This window comes from Pongo pygmaeus, chromosome 5 (assembly GCF_028885625.2).
Source record: "Pongo pygmaeus isolate AG05252 chromosome 5, NHGRI_mPonPyg2-v2.0_pri, whole genome shotgun sequence".
Taxonomy (NCBI): Eukaryota; Metazoa; Chordata; class Mammalia; order Primates; family Hominidae; genus Pongo; species Pongo pygmaeus.
In genome coordinates, this window is record NC_072378.2 from 29,836,971 (window position 1) to 29,850,529 (window position 13,559).

General features: G+C 44.9%; 1 pseudogene; it reads left to right on the forward strand.

The window, feature by feature from the left end:
- The first annotated feature begins 3,873 nt into the window (after nt 1-3,873).
- Nucleotides 3,874-13,113, forward strand: LOC129039009 (patr class I histocompatibility antigen, A-126 alpha chain-like; annotated as a pseudogene).
- The last annotated feature ends 446 nt before the right edge of the window (nt 13,114-13,559 follow it).

Here is a 13,559-nt window from a genome sequence, read left to right on the forward strand (position 1 = left end):
TTTAAAGTGTGACCCCTCACTGTGACAGATATGAATTTGTTCATGAATATTTTTTCTATAGTGTGAGACAGCTGCCTTGTGTGGGACTGAGAGGTAAGAGTTGTTCCTGCCCTTCCCTTTGTGACTTGAAGAACCTGACTTTGTTTCTGCAAAGGCACCTGCATGTGTCTGTGTTCCTGTAGGCATAGTGTGAGGAGGTGGGGAGGCCACCCCACCCCCATGTCCACCATAACCCTCTTCCCACGCTGACCTGTGCTCCCTCCCCAATCATCTTTCCTGTTCCAGAGAGGTGGGGCTGGGATGTCTCCATCTCTGTCTCAGCTTCACGGTGTGCTGAGCTGTAACTTCTTCCTTTCCTATTAAAATTAGAACCTGAGTATAAATTTAATTTCTCAAATTCTTGCCATGAGAGGTTGATGAGTTAATTAAGGGAGAAGATTCCTAAAATTTGAGAGACAAAATAAATGGAAGACATGAGAACCTTCCAGAGTCCACGTGTTTCTTATGCTGATTTGTTGCAGGGAAGGAGAGTAGATGGGGCTGTGCCCAGTTTGTGTTCCGGCCACCATGGGCTTTATGTGGTCACTGCTTGGCTGGGTCATCTTTGCTGCTCCATTGTCCTTGGCCCTTCAGTAGAAACTTGTCCCACCAAGACCTGTGATCACAGGGAGTTGGATGTCACCTAGGGTGGTCCCTGCATACAAATCTCCTTGTGGTATCAAGAGACAAATTTTCAGACCTGTCCAGCTCTTGCCTTCCTCCCAGGGCTTTTTCCTCAATTGTATTTTCGATTTTTCTCCAATCTTTTTAAAGGAACCAGATTGTGACATTTGCAGAGAGGAGGGGTCCCATAGTTTCTCATCATAGTTAACTTTCTGTTGGAACTCCTCTTCTGCCCTCCTACTCTTCTTCCTGCCCTGAGTTGTAGTAATCCCAGTGCTGGCTCCAATCCAAACTCATAGATTTATAAAGCAGAATCTAATTTAGATTCATATGTGGTTGGAAAATTGTACCCATAAGGCTAGGGTTATTGTTCCTGAAGAGAAAAATACGGTTTTCTGCTGAAGTGTGCAGGAGGGTTGGTGTGGAAGGAGGGATGTAGGACACACAAGCAGCCCTGGTGAGAAAAGCACTGGTGGCATGGATGTCCACGTGAACTGATGTTCTTTAGCTGCCACAGAACAGCATTTGCCCTGTGGCTACATTAATAAAGATATGGGCTTTAGAATAGGGAGGTGCTCTACAGTGATCATTCATTCAACTGACATTTGTTGTCTGCTAGGGATATGACTGCTTTTGCATTTAGAAAGCATCATTAAAGTAAAAACAGAAAAATTTCTGGTGTTGTGGTGCATACGTTCTAGATGCAAGCTTGTCCAATCCGCGGCTTGTGGGCTGCATGTGACCCAGGACGATTTTGAACATGAGGACTTTTTTGCTTATCTGTGGTGAACCTGAGTCCTGGAGTGAGTGCACCCACCTCCCTCAGGGTCAGGAGTGAATGCTTTAGGAACCCTCCTTTTCAGTGACCTGCAAAAGATAGAGGGCACATGTACTGTGATAATCCAGAGTATCAGCCAAGGGGGCTTGACCTTCGAGGAGTTGTGGGGAAGGTTAATAAAGGGTGGTATCCCAGGGTCAGAAAAGACAGGCAGACAGCAAGGGCACTGCTTGATATCTATGATAAGCATGTAAGAATTGAGGAGCAAGCTTCAGATTCAGAATCCAGTGACTAAGGACATATCCATATCCCTAAGAGAAAGAACCTTGGGACACGATGATGGTTACATGCTGTGACAATTCCATCAGCCCTTCCGCAAAAGAGCCTATAGCCATTTAATCAGGAGATGGTATAAGTATTAACATTGGGTGTGAGCTGACATTGCTGCCAGATTCCCACAGCACCATTATGTCCCCATCACAGTGGGGCTTACAGAGGCCAGGGAATAAACCTGGACACATTATGCCCCATGGTGGAATCACCGGTTCCATAAACCCTGTCCTGGTTATCTCCCCATTCTCTGAGTGCATAATTGGCCTTGATGCACTGGCAACTGGAGTCACCCCACACTGTGTCCCTAGTCTAGAGAGTATGGGATCTCATTGTGCTGAAGCCCAAAGGGAAATATCCCTCATCCAAGCCAAATCAGAAGCAATATTGTGCCCCAGGGTGAGTCTTGTGGAGGGTACTGCAGGTATTATAGGGGTGGCACTGCCATTACAGACCTGAATGATGCGGGGTGGTGTTGGGATTGCCTGTTATCTCCATATAACTCAGCAATCTGTACCTGCAGAAGCCTGATATGGCTGAAGAATGAACGGAATTACTCCAGACTTGACAAAGTAGGAGTCCTGATTGCAGCTGCCATGCTGGCTGGATATCACTGCCTGGGGAGATTAATAAGGCCTCAGGCACATGGCATGCAGCTGTGGATTTGGTGAGTGCATTCCCCCCCATTTCATTTAGAAGATGGATATAGAATGATTCACATTCACATGGGGTTTATAATACATTTATCGATAGCTTGCGTCAGGGCTACCTTAATTCCTCAACCATCTATAAATATCACCTTAAGAGACCTGGACGAATCAGACATCTCACAGAATACTAAATCTCTTCATTTCATTGGCAATATCACATAAATTGGGAAGGATGAACAAGAGCAGGAAAGTACACTGAATTCCTTGGCAAAACATGTGCACTACAGAAGGTGAAGATAAACCTTACAGAGCTTCAAGAGTGGCCACTGCAGTGAAGTGTTATGTGTCCAGTGGTTAGGGGCATGCAGAGCTCTCCCCTCCAAAGTAAAAGACACACTTGCATCTTGCATCCTCACTAGAAGGAAGGAAGCATACTACTTGGTGAGCCTCTCTGGGTTCTGGCAATGCCACATTCCTCATCTAAGTATATTGCTTTGGCTGACACTCTGGGTGATATAGGAGGAGACCAGCTTTGAGTGGGGCCTGGACAGGAAAGGACACTGCAGCAGACCCAGGCTGTGGTGCAGTCAGTCATCATCCCTCAGACCCCTGGTGCTGGAGGTGGCGGTCTGGGGAAAGAAGTAGGATGGAGCTGAACCAAGCATCAGTGGGAGAGTCAGAATGCAGGGCCTGGGATCAGGAATAAGCCCATGGAATCCACAGCAGAGAAACATGCTCCATGTTAGAAGCAACTTTTAGCATGTTCCTCGCCCTGATAAGATAGAATGCTTGAGCATGGGACACCAAACAACCATGTGATTCCAAGTGCCCGTGTGTATTGGCTTCTATGTGACCCATAGAGTCATAGATTGGACAGGCCCAGTGGCATCTATCATGAGATGAAAATAGTCCATGTCGGTTGAGCCTCAATTCCATGTTAACACCCACAGGAAACACCCAGTCCTGATGTGGCCCTGAATAACCAAACAAATTGAAGATAAATTGAAGTTAGCCAGTCTGCATCATGGATCAGCCCAGGCCTGATAGGAAGCACCCGTGAGTGGAGCAACCACAGTGGCAGGGATGAAGCTACAAATGAGTCCAGCAGCACTGTCTCTCCACTACCAAGGCCCACCAAGCTACTGCTTCCTCTGAATACTCTGCTCGTGAGCATTACAGACCAATGATAGGCACCGATAGGGCACTATTTCTTCAGGTAACTGACTAGCCCCTAAGGGACAAGTTGAATAGCTTGAACACCATCCATCCTGGAAGGGGCAGAAGTTCATCCTCACAGGGATAGGCACCTATTCGATGTGGTGTGGTTTTCCTCTCTGCTCTCAGACCCTCAGTCAACAACACTATTGGCATTCCTGATCCACTGGCTGAGAATTTCAGTACATTATCTGCCTGGGGGACACACCTCATGGGGAAGGGGATGAAGCGTGGGCCATGACCATGGGATCCCCTGGTCATATCACCACCTGTGCCTCTCAGGTGCTGCTAGGCACACAGAGTCATGGACAGGACTCTACAGGCACAACTCAGTACCAGCTTGGATGAAACCCTCCGAGGAATGGGTGCCATCTTTCAGGATGTGATGCATGTATTGAATCAAAGACATCTCTATGGTGCTGTTTTCAGAAGGAAGAATGTGTGGGTCCAAAAACCAAGAAGTCAAAGCGGATGTGTCTCATTCCTTATATTCACCCCCAGGGTGATTTATTTATAAGTAAATAAATAAATAAATACATAAATAACATGAATACATAAATAAATTTATTTATGCATGTATGTATGTATTTATTTATTTTATTAATTATATTCACCCCCAGGGTGATTTTGCTCTTCTTACTTCCAAAATCTGGACTCTGCAGGGTAGGAGGTCCTGGTTTCCCAAAGAGGGCACCCTGGCAAGGAGACAAGTGAGAGTCCATGGAACTATACATTGTGGTTGCACCCAGGGATATTTGGATAGTATGTGCCCAGAGACAAGCAGGTGAGAAGAGGAGGCAGGGCTGCTATCACACAATGAGGGCAGGAGAAGTGTGTGTGGAAACCAGGAATCCACTTGGGGACGTCCTGGTTTCCCTTGTCCATTGTAAGTGTGAGCAGAATCATCCAGCAACCCAGCCTGAGAGGGTTTCATATTCAAGAGCCCAGAACCCTCAGGAAGGAAGAATTGAGTGATACTCCTAGGTAATGTCCTACGTCTCTGCTCCTGTGCTCTGACATCCTCAGCAGGATTAGTGCAGAAGCCCTGCTTCCCATGAGTTGTTCCCAGCCAGTGACCGGTCACAGCAAGCACACTAAGGCAGGCCATTACTGGGAGACATGGGACTCCTCTGATAGCCAAATGTGGCTCCAAGACTCCTCCATGCCCTTGCTCAACTCTCCTTAGATTGCCTCTGCTCTAGGATGCGTCGAACAGACCTTGTCTCCTTCTGTCCAGCACTTGGGGTCACACTTGTATCATTGTCTGCCACCTTCTCCAGGGATTTCTGGCTCGCTTCTCATATTCCCTTACAGGTGTGTCCCCTCATAAGATGCCGTAGACTTTAAGCTCAGCTTGGCATCTGCTCCTTGGAGGACTTGGACTAAAAAGCATTTCCATGTGCACACCAATAACTCTTACTTATTCCAACCTGTAAAATCCATCTCTTTATCCAACTTCTGCCACCCCCATAAAATCTATTTTGCTTGCGTTTGTAGTATCTCTTTGAATTAACAGATATTTGTTGTATTAAGCTACTAAATTTTGAGGTAGTTTGTGACACAGCAGTTAATAAATATTAAGGCTTTCTTAAGTTTCTATTATTCCATGGATGTTATCTACATCTTTTAATTCCCTGCATTTTAATAATGTTAGCCACACTTGCTGTTTCCAATCCTTTCCTCCTACTCTTTTTTGAAAATGTTCATTTTGTCTTTCTCTGTCCTTCCATCTTTCTTTCCTCCTTTCCTCCCTCAGAGCTTTCTCCCTCCCTCCATTTTTTCACAAACTCTATGTGGTTATGCTAAAAAGAAGCATCATTTGAATCTTATGATTAAAGTATAATGCCATAATTTACAGGATAAAAGTAAAGAAAAGGAAGTTATTAATGGAATATGAAAAAATGCCTAGGGTGATTCTGTAGCCAAGACAGTGGCTTTTAACATTTAATCTCCACCTTCAACTGAATGTTTTCAGAACACATGAGCAACATAAATTCTTTCCCATTCTTGGTACAAGCACTTGGGAAATCAAATTAGCCTTGTCTTGTATGATTAATGTCCATACACTGTCTAATCCCACCATCTGCTCCTGATCATACACTCTGGGGATATTTTTGGCTATGTGTCCCAGAGACGTGTACACCAATGTTTATGGCAAAAAACTGGAAACAATCACATATACATCAATGGGAATTAACAAAATTGTGATATAATCACGAAAAGTAAAATTTTAGCAGTAAAAATGAATGAACAGCACTCTCCCACATCAAAGATAACTCTCCTACACATAATGCGCATCACAGGGAATACATATAGTGTGAGTCCTCTGTACAGGGAAGTTAAAAAAACAGGTCAGACTGTGATTTGGGTATATATATTTATTGTAAAAATCTTTAGAGACAGTGCAAAGGAATAGTAAATACAAGACTCAAGATAGAGGTTCCTTATGGTGCATAGCATTGGGCAACAGTCTAGGGTGGCTTCATAGGTTCTCTTTCTTATGCCAGGAGAGGATGTCCAGGTAGTTAGTTACTTGATCATAAATCTTTATTTATTTATTTATTTATTTATTCATTTATTTTTGAGATAGAGTCTCACTCTTGTTGCCCAGGCGGGAGTGCAGTGGTGTGATCTCGTCTCACTGCAACCTCCGCCTCCCATGTTCAAGTGATTCTCCCACTTCAGCCTCTGAGTAGCTAGGATTACAGGCACCTGCCATGATGCCTGGCTAATTTTTGTATTTTTCGTACAGACTGTGCTTCACCATGTTGGCCAGGCTGCTCTCCAACTCCTGATCTCAGGTGATCCACCCACTTCGGCCTCCCAAAATGCTGGGATTAGAGGCATGAGCCACCGCTCCCGGCCCACAAATATTTATAGTGGCAATTTTCAAAATGCATCTTGTGTGCCATTCCTGATTATTAGGAAATGAAAGAGAAAAGAAAACACAAAAGTTCATTGCAAGGATCCTTAGCAATAACTACATGCATTAAAACAAAGCCACAGCCAATTGTAAGGAGCCATGTGACAGAGAGGACCAGGATGCCATGAAAAATAGCCTTGGCTAGAAATAGGTCATTTGATTCTTGGCTAATTGGCAACTCTCTACATTCTCTGGTATACAATGTTCAATCTGATGTGCAAGGCAATTGTATCTCGCAAAGAATTTGGGAATTTGATATGTTGCTCACATTTTACCACACATACAAGTGAATTAAACTTTTACAGAATAGAAAAAAAGCATTGTTGAGCAAAATAAATTAAATGAAACGACATAAAGGAATAACTAGTGATGAAATAGCAATAAGAATGGAAAACACGAAAGAGCTACTTTTAAAGCAACATTAGAAGCACAAAATAACTGTATTTTTCAGAATCATACTGGAGTCCAAATCACTTCTACCACATCTAATTAAAAAACACAGCGAAAGATGTTAAACTGATCAATGGATGCCCATTGAATACCCAGTTATTGAAAAATCTTGTTCCTAGATTGGAGTTAACCATTTCCACCTACCACATCAAACCAAATCGTTGTCGTGATGCTAAGCTAGCTGCACAGACAAAGATGTGAGACACATCTTTTCTAACTGCAAAGCACTCTGATTAGGCAAATATTTTTGTAGAAGCTGGAGTAAGAAAATTGGCATTTTGGGCATTCTTAAACAGAATTAGTAACTTCTGAGGAAAAAGAAAGATCGTTATGATTGTAAAGGCATTATTAAATGGCACCAGTCTTGGGACTCTTTGATCTAGCTACTGTATTTTCTCAACTTTCTTGCAACTCATCAAAGAGAACATTAATATTAAAGGCATTTGCAAAAAAAATCTGAGATATTGTTGTATCTCCATTCTCTGTCTCAAAGTTTTATTCATTACTTTACAAAAGATAATTTTAAAGTATTAAAGAAAATTAGTCAGATACAAGAAGTATTTGATTTACAAAATCCTGAAACAATAATGTTAATTGTGGTGCCAGCTACTTGGGAGGCTGAAGGAGGAGCATTGATCTCATGAGCCTGGAAGGTTGAGGCTTCAGTGAGTCATGAGTGTGCCACTGCATTCCAGCCAGGGCAGCAAAGTGATACTTTGTCTAAAAATAACTAACTAACTAACTAACTAACTAAATAAATAAATAAATAAATAAATAATGGAGGCAGTGCACGAGCCCTGGTGAAGGGCACTTTGGCTGCATTGAGCACTTGCAGATTTGAGGTGATTACATTCTGTACGTTACTTAACATGCATACTGTACTTACTTAACATGCATATAAATTCTTTGATACGCCTCCTTGCAGAGGTGCAGCTTCATTCCCTTCCTGTGAGTGTGGCCTGAACTTAATGACTCGCTTACAGACTGATAAAGTAATGCTGACATAATAGTTTGTGACTCTGGGTGTAGATCATAAGACTCATTAAGGCTGGGAGTGGTCGCTTACGCCTGTAATCCCAACACTTTGGGAGGTCAAGAGGGCGGATCATGAGGTCAGAAGTTTGAGACCAGCCTGGCCAAGATGGTGAAACCTCGTCTCTACTAAAAATACAAAAATTAGCCGGGTGTGGTGGTGCATGCCTGTAATCCCAGTTGCTCAGGAGGCTGAGGCAGAAGAATCACTTGAACCTGGAAGTCAGAGGTTGCAGTGAGCCAAGATCCAGCCACTGCATTCCAGCCTGGGCAACAGGGTGAGACTCTGTCTCAAAAAAAGAAAAAAATAAAATAAATGCTCACTGCAGCTTCTACTTTGGTTCTGGTTCTCTCTTTCTCTGGGATCATGAGCCTTGGGGGAAGCCAGCTGCTGTGTCATAAGGAGGCCTGTGGAAAGCTCCAAGTGACTAGGAAGTCAGCCCTCCTGGGGCCAGACAATAAGAAAATGAAGCCTCTTCCAACAGCCACGTGGGATATTCTTGTGTCTTGTGAATCCCCAGCCCCATTTGAGCCCTCAGATGATAAAGCCCTGGATGACAACTAGACTGCAATTTTGTGAGAGGCCCTGAGCCAGAAGAACTTTGAGAAACCTCTCCTGGATTCCTGACCACTAGAAACTGTGGGACATGATAAATATTTGTTGATTTGAGTTGCTAAGTTTTAAGTGACTTGTTATGCATCAGTAGACAACTAATACACCTTCACAAGAGAGGATGAATCAAGTTTTTCATTTGCTCTAAATTGATTATAAGATATTAAATATGTCATTTGCTTTTAATATTTAAGAAGAATTTTCATGGCTATATAACAATGATCTATTTTTTTTACCTTCAATTTGTATGTTCTATTCAAACACAAAAGGAAGATCCAGGCTATGTTAGGCTGATTCTATGATGACACCCCAATAACCACCCTTGGTTACTCATATTACCCCAGTTACTCAGGTGACACTAATATAGGTGCTGCTGTGAAGGGATTTTGCAGATATATTTCAGGTCCCCCGTCAGTTGGCTTTAAGATGGGGATTATCCTGCTGGGACTGTCCTAATCAGGTAAGCTCTGAAAAGGACTGGGTTCTTCCTGAGAATAGAGACAGTGTGAGAGGGATTCAGTGTGAGGGGCTTCCTCCACTGTGGGCTTTGAAAATGGTGGGATCATAGGGAAAGAACACTGGTGGCCAATAGGAATTAGAAGCCCTCCTCACTGTCTACTCTGATAGCCTGAAGGAAATAGGGACCTTAGTCCTACAATTACGAGAAACCAAATTCTGCCAACCAGCTCTATATAAGCTTTGGGGAGAACCCCAATGTTAAGATGAGCATACAGCTTTGCGAAACCCTGAACAAAGAATCTCTTACACCAGGCCTGCATTTCTGATGAAGGAAATATAGACAAATAAATGAGTGCTCTTTTAAGCCACTAAGTTTGTGGTAATTGGTTATGTACTAATAGAAAATTCATAAACAGATTCAACAGCTAAGCATATGATATTTTCTCCACTGGAACGAATTTATGAACTGATACGCATAGTAGTTGCATAAAACCAAATGTTTCCTAACTTGCTTTGCATTTTTCATTTTGTGATTTTTGTGCGATACAATTTTTAACACAATCATATTTCATTCATTCAAGAAAATTAACTTAGTGCCTACTATGTGGCAGATATGCTTTTATATGCTGCAGACGCAACTTTGATCAAAACAACCCAAAGCCCCTGTCCTCATGTGCCTTCCATTCTAGAGGCTTCTTGAGAGTGAGATGGAGCCATTGGAGTGTTTTAAGTGAAGAAATGACACAATCTGACCCACATTCGCAGAATTTCTGACCATTGTGGGGAGAACAGTCATGGGCAGCCGGTGAGGGGACAGACCTAGGGCCACAATTCAGTAGTGACAGAGTAGTAGAGACTAAGGGGAGAGGAGGGCCTGATGGGTGACAGGGAGAGACAGAAGGGCTGGAGAAGCAGGAGGTGAGGTAAACGAACAGAGAGAAAGAATTCTAAAGCAATAGAATTCTCAGACTTAAACACAGTGTTTTATAGATTTTTAATCCATTTATCTTCGGAGCCTGGCACAGTGTTACTTGCACCTTGGTCTTTAATACATTCTGTGGGGCTGTCTAAAAACTAACTGCCTCCTTATGATAAACAGGTTAGAAAAGAATACCAAGTGTCCCAATAAAATATGCACATACCTTAGATGTGAATAATTCATAAATATACGCAGGTGCATGAGATGGCCATTGTGGCTCATGCCTGTAATACCAGCATTTTGGGAGGCTGAGGCAGGAGGATCACTTGAGCTCAGGAGTTCAAGACTAGCCAGAGCCACATAGGGAGACCTCATTTCTACAAATATTTGTTTAGAAATATTAGCCAGGGTTGGTGGCACAAGCCTGTGGTGCCAGCTACTTGGAGTCTGAAGGAGGAGCATTGATCGCATGAGCCCAGGAGGTCGAGGCTTTAGTGAGTCATGAGCACACCACTGCACTCCAGCTAGGGCAACAGAGTGATACTCGGTCTAAAAATAACTAACTAACTAACTAAATAAATAAATAAATAAAAAATAAATAAAGGCGGTGCATGAGCACTGGTGAAGGGCACTTTGGCTGGATTGAGCACTTGCAAATTTGAGGTGATTAAATTCTGCCCAGGCTCCTGGTTGCAATATGCGGTAACACATTGTGTTTTGTATTGAGATGTCCTGCACTCGCGCATACAAACTCAGGGCTATAAGATAAAGATAATTTAAAAATACAACAGACCAGAGTCACAGATACACAGTCTGGGAAAGTAAAACTTAACTTTATGAGTCTAATTGCAATGCGTTTAGACACATTTATATATAATGGGGCCAAAAATCACCTCTTTTACAAATTAGATTCGTGATCATTCAGGGGTTACCAAGATTGTGCTACCCACTGTACTGTGCTACCCACTGTTACTAAGATTATGCTACTCCGCTGCGGGACCAGCGGAGATCCTCGACCCAATAAAAGACCCAGGCGCCTATACCGGATTCTATTTACAGTTCAGGCCCAAATTCCCGGGGGTTGGTCGAGGCTGAGGCGGGGCTCAGTGGCCTGGGCTGACCGCCGTCGCTGGGAATGGGTCTCACACCCTCCAATGGGTACACAGCTGCGACCTGGACTCAGACTGGAGCCTCCTCAGTGGGTATGAACATACCCTATGACAGCGCCAGTTACCTCGTCCTAAACCAGGAACTGCGCTCTTGGACTGCAGCGGACAAGGCGGCTCAGATGCCCTGGCGGAGGAACATGCAGAGCTGCTCAAAACCTACCAGCAGGGAAGGTGGGCGGAGTGGCTCAGCAAAGTCCTTAAGAATGGGAAGGAGACACTGCAGTGCACAGGTACCAGAGGCCACGGGGCGCCTCCCTGATCTCCTCGAGTCACATTCCAAAAGAAGGGAAAGAAAATGGGACCAACGCTAAAACATCCCTTTCCCTCTTGTCCTGAGGAGGAAGAGTCCTCCTGGGTTTTCAGATCCTATACCAGAGAGTGACTGAGGGCCCGCCCTGCACTCTGGGACAATTAAAGGATGAAGTCTCTGAGGGAAAGGTGGGGAAGGCAATCCCTGGAATACTGATCCGCGGTCCCCTTTGTCCCCACAGCAGCCTTGGGCACCAGGAATTTTCCTCTCAGGCCTTGTTCTCTGCCTCACACTCAATGTGTATTTGTGGGTCTGATTCCAGCTCCTTTGAGTCCCTCGGCCTTCGCTCAGGTCAGGACCAGAAATCTCTGTTCCGGCGTCAGACACTAGAACTTTCCAAGGAATAGGAGATTACCCCAGGTGCCTGTGTCCAGACTGGGGTCTGAGTTGCTCCCTTCCCCACTTCAGGTGTCCCGTCAATTCTCAGGATGGTCCCATGAGGTGGAATGTCCCATGAGGAATGCAAAGTGCCTGAATTTTCTGACTCTTCCCTTCAGAACCCCAAAAGACTCACATGACCCACCACCCCATCTCCGACCGTGAGGCCACCCTAAGGTGCTGGGCCCTGGGCTTCTACCCTGTGGAGATCACACTGACCCAGTAGTGGGATGGTGAGGACCAAATGTAGGATGCAGAGCTTGTGGAGACCAGACCCGCAAGGCACAGAACCTTCCAGAAGTGGGCAGCTGTGGTGGTGTCTTCTGGAGAGGAGCAGAGATACACATGCCATGTGCAGCACGAGGGGCTGCCAGAGCCCCTCACCCTGAGATAGGTAAGGAGGGGGATGAGGGGTCATGTCTCTTCTCACGGGAACTAGGAGCCCTTCTGGAGCCCTTCAGCAAGGTCAGGGTTTCAGGCCTGATGGTCAGGGCCCCTCACGTTCCCCTCCTTTCTTACAGCTGTCTTCCCAGCCCACCATCCCCATTGTGGGCATCGTTACTGTCCTGGTTGTTCTTGGTGCTGTTTTCTCCAGAGCTGTGGTCACTGCTGTGATGTGGAAGAATAAGATCCCAGGTAGGAAAGGGGTGAACTCTGAGTTTTCTTCTTCCATTGGTGGATTCCTAGCCCCAGATAGGAGTTGGCTTGTATCCTGCCTAGTCGTGAGGCACCATCTCTGTCTATCAACACTTACTCTTTTGTAAACAACTTGTGAAAATGAAGGACAAATTTATCACCTTCATTGGAGTCATGGGAACCTGACTCCCAGCAGTCACAGGTCAGGGGAAGGTACCCGCAGAGGACAGACCTCACTAGGACAATTAGTCCAATTTCAACACATCCTCTTCCCTCAGGTTTCCTAATCCTGACCTGGGTCTGCAGTCACAGTTCTGGAAACTCCTCTGGGATCTCATGACCCTGCTTCCTCCCTGGCCTCTCCCAGTTTGTTTTCTTTCCACAGATGGAAAAGGAGGCAGCTATGCTCAGGCTACATGTAAGTGTGGTAGGGGCGGGAGAGTGAATCCTGAGATCCTTGGGATAGTGTGGACAGGAGCCCATGGGGGAGCTCACCACCCCACACTTCCTCCTTTAGTCACATCACCTGTGGGCTCTGACCAGATTTTGTTTTTTTCCACCCCAAACAGGAACAGTACCCAGGGCTGAAGGCTTGTAAAAGTGACACCTTAGAGGGCCTGAAGTGAAAGATGAGTTGGGACAGAGGGGATACAACTAGAATTTGGAGTCTTAGATTTGCTATTCTTGAGGGTGTGGTGGGCTGTTCAGTGTCACCACTTAGTATGACTGACCTGAATTTGTTCATGACTATTTTTTTTCTAAGACTGCCTTGTGAGGGACTGAGATGCAAGATTTGTTCATGCCTCCCCTTTGTGACTTCAAGGGCCTCTGGCTTCTCTTTCTGTCAAGGAGTCTGAATGTGTCTACATCCCTGGTAGCATGTGAGAAGGGGAGAGACCAGCCCACCCTCCTGTCCACCATGACCCCGGATATCGTTTGGATCTGTGTCCCCACCCAAATCTCATGTTCACTTGGAATCCCTAAGGTTAGAGGTGGCACCTCAGGGAGGTGATTGGCTCATGAGCATGGATCTT